This window comes from Babylonia areolata, chromosome 4 (assembly GCF_041734735.1).
Source record: "Babylonia areolata isolate BAREFJ2019XMU chromosome 4, ASM4173473v1, whole genome shotgun sequence".
NCBI classification, from domain to species: Eukaryota; Metazoa; Mollusca; class Gastropoda; order Neogastropoda; family Buccinidae; genus Babylonia; species Babylonia areolata.
In genome coordinates this window covers 55,883,356-55,888,355 of record NC_134879.1, presented here as the reverse complement: position 1 = coordinate 55,888,355, position 5,000 = coordinate 55,883,356, and the positions used below count along the sequence as shown (strand labels likewise).

The 5,000-nt window shown below is 52.0% G+C and overlaps 1 protein-coding gene across 1 annotated transcript in view; it reads left to right on the top strand.

The window, feature by feature from the left end:
* LOC143281497 (muscarinic acetylcholine receptor M1-like) overlaps positions 1-5,000 on the top strand; it is a 105,328-nt gene that overhangs the window by 48,371 nt on the left and 51,957 nt on the right. The gene's annotated exons all lie outside the window — the stretch shown is intronic.

Here is a 5,000-nt window from a genome sequence, read left to right as displayed (position 1 = left end):
AGATACATGCAAAAAACATTGATAGATAGATAGATAGAGATACATGCAAAAACATTGATAGATAGATAGATAGATAGATAGATAGATAGATAGATAGATAGATAGATAGATAGATAGATAGATAGATAGATAGATAGATAGATAGACAGATGGATGGATAGAGATACATGCAAAAAACATTGATAGATAGATAGATAGATAGATAGATAGATAGATAGATAGATAGATAGATAGATAGATAGATGCAAAAAACATTGATAGATAGATAGATAGATAGATAGATAGATATGCACTCAAGGTCTAAGTGCGTTGCGTCACACTGCTGGTCAGGCTTTTGCCAAGTAGATGTGTTGGTGCAGTGTACATGGATTTTTTTTTCCCCGAAAGCAGTGACGCCTCTTCGAGAAACTAAAACTTGTGTCAACAACAAGAACACAATAATGATTTTTGACGGAAACATTTAAGAATGACCTTTGACAACAACGTTCTTCACGATTTTGTGACAATGCAATAATGAAAATTTTATCTAAAAAATAAATATAAAAAAAAAAAAAACACCTGCTAAAAATAATAAACATCGAGAAGTGATCATGACGTCAACACATAATGGGCAGGTGAAGTTGTTGCTGTTGCTTCTGTTGCTGCTGCTTCTGCTGTTTCTGCTTCTGTTGTTTCTTCTTCTTCTTCTTCTTCTGCTTCTGTTGCTTCTGCTTCTGTTGCTTCTGCTTCTGTTACTTCTGCTTCTGTTGCTTCTGTTACCTCTGCTGCTTCTGCTTCTGTTGCTTTTGCTGTTGCTTCTGCTGCTGCTGCTTCTGCTGCTGCTTCTGTTGCTGCTGCTGCTTCTGTTGCTTCTGCTGATTCGGCTGTTGCTTCTGCTTCTGCTGCAGCGTCTGAGGACGGACCAGAAGTGCGCACCGTCAAAGATGCCAGCAGGGAAATGGACAAGTCTCGTGTTGCAGGCAGATAAGGGATGTACGGCCGGAGGCTTTGAGGAAGGGGGGGGGGGGGGGGGGGGGGGAGTCGGGGTGAAGGTCGGTGTGGGTGGGGCGGAGGAGGGGGGTGGAACTTGCTTTCATAGGGGACGTTCACATAGTGATGCTTACCACGCATCGACATCACCCGTCACTGTGAGTGTAAGAGAGACAGAGAGAGAGAGGGAGAAGGGGTGGAGTTGAGAACAGGATGGATGAGGGAGTGTCAAGAAGCGAAGGGAGATGGATGGAGGTAGGGGAAAAGAGGTGTTTTTATTGTTGTTGTTGTTTTTGTTTGATTGTTGTTGTTATTTTTGTTCATTTTTGTTTTGTATTTTTATAGAGGAAGGGGGTGGGGCAGAAAAATGTATATGGTAAAAGGGGATGCAGGAGGGAGAGTAGAGGGGGGGGGGGGGGTAGAGGGAGATGGAAGCAGATGAGTAATAAATGGCAAAATGGTAGATGGAGATACGGGGGGAAAGGTGTATGTTTTTGTTTTTGTTTTCTCAGGAAGGGGTGGGGGAGACGGGGGCGGGGGGGGGGGGGCAGAAAAAAGTCTGTAATAAAAGGGGGGAGCAGGGTGGAGGGGGAGGGGAAGAGGGGGTGTGGGGGAAGATGGACACAGATAAGTAATAAATGGCAAGGTGGGAGATGGAGGTGGTTTGTTGTTGTTGTTGTTGTTTTAGAGGGGGGAGAAAAATGTATATGATAAAATGGGGAGCAGGGTGGGTGGGGGTAGAGCGCTGGTGGGGGTGGGTTGGGGGGGGGGGGGAGATGGACACAGATAAGTAATATATGGCAAGGTGGGAGATGGAGGTTGTTTTTGTTGTTGGGGGAGGGGGGTGTTTTTGTTTTGTTTTTGTTTTTGTTGTGTTTTTTTGTGTGTTTTTTTTTGGGGGGGGGTTGTTTTGCTTTTTGTTGGTTTTTTTTTGTTGTTGTTGTTGTTGTTGTTGTTTTTGTTTTGTTTTTTGTTTTTTTTTGGGGGGCGGAGGAGGGGGGGAGGAAAATGTATATGATAAAACGGGAAGCAGGGTGGGGGTGGGGTTAGAGCGCGGGTGGTTGGGTGTGTGGGGTGGAGAGATGGACACAGATGAGTAATATACGGCAAGATTGGAGATGGGTAGATAGGGAAAAGATGTATATGATAAAAGGGGGAGCAGAGTGGTGGGGGTGGGGCGGTCAGAGGGGTGTGTCGGGGGGCGGGGGGGGAAGGATGATGAACACAGATAGGATATGGAAGTAGGGAAAAGATGGGGTGGGGAGTTTCGTGGGGAGGGGAGGGGAGGGGGGCTGCGGGGGGAAGGGGTGAGGGGGGAGGATAAAAATGTGTATAATTAAAGGGGGACAAGGGTGGGGAGGGATACAGGAGTGGGGGGGAAGATGAACACAGATGGGATATGTAGGTAGGGAAAAGAGGTGTGTGGGGGGTTCTGGTGGTGGTGATAAAAATGTGTTTAATAAAAAGGGGGGGGAGGAGGGGAAGGGGGGGGGGAGGGTACAGGAATGGTGGAAGCGGGGGGGGGGGAGGAAGATGAACACAGATGGGATATGTAGGTAGGGAAAAGAGGTGGGGGGGGGGGATTCTGGTGGTGGTGATAAAAATGTGTTTAATAAAAAAGGGGATGGGGCACGGTGGGGGAGGGGTACAGGAGTGGTGGAAGGGGGGGGGAGATGAACACAGATGGGATATGTAGGTGGGGAAAAGAGGGGGGGTTCTGGTGGTGGTGATAAAAATGTGTTTAATAAAAGGGAGGGGGGCGGGGGGGGGGGAAGAGGAACACAGATGGGATATGTAGGTAGGGAAAAGGGGTGGGGGGGGGGGGTGTTGGTGATAAAAATGTGTATAATAAAAGGGGGACCAGGGTGGGAAGGGGTACAGGAGGTTGGAATTTGGCGGGTCTGGAGGGGGGAGGTGGAGGAGGAGGAGGACAGGTGTGGGGGGACCAGGGTGGGGAGGGGTACAGGAGGTTGGAATTTGGGTTGGGGGGTGGAGGAGGAGGACAGGTGTGGGGGGGGGGCAGGGTGGGGAGGGGTACAGGAGGTTGGAATTTGGGTTGGGGGGTGGAGGAGGAGGAGGAGGAGGACAGGTGTGGGGGGGGGGGCAGGGTGGGGAGGGGTACAGGAGGTTGGAATTTGGGTTGGGGGTGGAGGAGGAGGAGGAGGAGGACAGGTGTGGGGGGACCAGGGTGGGGAGGGGTACAGGAGGTTGGAATTTGGGTTGCGGGGTGGAGGAGGAGGACAGGTGTGGGGGGGACCAGGGTGGGGAGGGGTACAGGAGGTTGGAATTTGGGTTGGGGGGTGGAGGAGGAGGACAGGTGTGGGGGGGGACCAGGGTGGGGAGGGGTACAGGAGGTTGGAATTTGGGTTGGGGGTGGAGGAGGAGGAGGAGGACAGGTGTGGGGGGACCAGGGTGGGGAGGGGTACAGGAGGTTGGAATTTGGGTTGGGGGGTGGAGGAGGAGGACAGGTGTGGGGGGGACCAGGGTGGGGAGGGGTACAGGAGGTTGGAATTTGGGTTGGGGGTGGAGGAGGAGGAGGAGGAGGACAGGTGTGGGGGGACCAGGGTGGGGAGGGGTACAGGAGGTTGGAATTTGGGTTGGGGGGTGGAGGAGGAGGACAGGTGTGGGGGGACCAGGGTGGGGAGGGGTACAGGAGGTTGGAATTTGGGTTGGGGGTGGAGGAGGAGGACAGGTGTGGGGGGGGGGGCAGGGTGGGGAGGGGTACAGGAGGTTGGAATTTGGGTTGGGGGGTGGAGGAGGAGGACAGGTGTGGGGGGGACCAGGGTGGGGAGGGGTACAGGAGTTTGGAATTTGGCGGGTCGGGGGTGGAGGAGGAGGAGGAGGAGGACAGGTGTGGGGGGGACCAGGGTGGGGAGGGGCACAGGAGGTTGGAATTTGGGTTGGGGGTGGAGGAGGAGGAGGAGGAGGAGGAGGACAGGTGTGGGGGGGGACCAGGGTGGGGAGGGGTACAGGAGGTTGGAATTTGGGTTGGGGAGTGGAGGAGGAGGAGGAGGAGGACAGGTGTGGGGGGGGACCAGGGTGGGGAAGGGGTACAGGAGGTTGGAATTTGGCGGGTGGGGGGGGGTGGAGGAGGAGGAGGACAGGTGTGGGGGACCAGGGTGGGGAAGGGGTACAGGAGTGGATAGGGTGGGAGGGGGGAGAGGAAGAAAGATGAACACAGATGAGTTATAATAACTGGCAAGAAGGAAGGTGGAAGTTGGGATTTGGGTTGGTGAGGGGGTCGGGGAGGGGGGGGGGCATGAGGAGGAGGGGGGAAGGATAGGCGTGTGGTTGGGGGGGTGGGGGCAGGAGAGAGGAATGAAGACAAAATGTGTGTGAACACAGGAGAGGATAGAAGGTGGTTGGTTGCGAAGTAGGGTGATGGAGGGGGAGAGCGAGGAGGTGAGGTGGGGGGGGAGATATATATATGAATTAAAAAAAAATGATAACCCTGGGTGACAGGAGAGGGGAGGAGAGCAGCGAGTAAGACAGACGAAAGGGGAAGGGAAGGTTTCAGTTTCAGTTTTCAGTAGCTCAAGGAGGCGTCACTGCGTTCGGACAAATCTATATACGCTACACCACATCTGCCAAGCAGATGCCTGACCAGCAGCGTAACCCAATGTGCTTGGTCAGGCCTTGAGAAAAAAATAAAATAAAATAATAATAATGATAATAGATAAATACATAAAAAAAATAACTACTACTAATAATAATAGTAGCATGTATAAGGCGCAAAAACTTGATGAAGTCAACTATAGGCGTACAAAAAAGGGAAGGAAGATGCGGAACAGACAGATACACACACAGCTCTCGTAACAGATATATCTCAAGTGATCAGTGGGAGAGGTGTGGGGGAGGAAGAGAGCGGGGGTGGGGGGGGGGCGGATGCGCAGAGATAAAGGCATCAAGGTTGGGGGGAGGAATGTAATAAACAAAAGCGAAATAAATAACAATATCAACAAAAAAAACCCAGAGAAACAAGAACCAGAAGAAAAAAAAAACCAAGACAGAGACAGACACAACCAAAACAG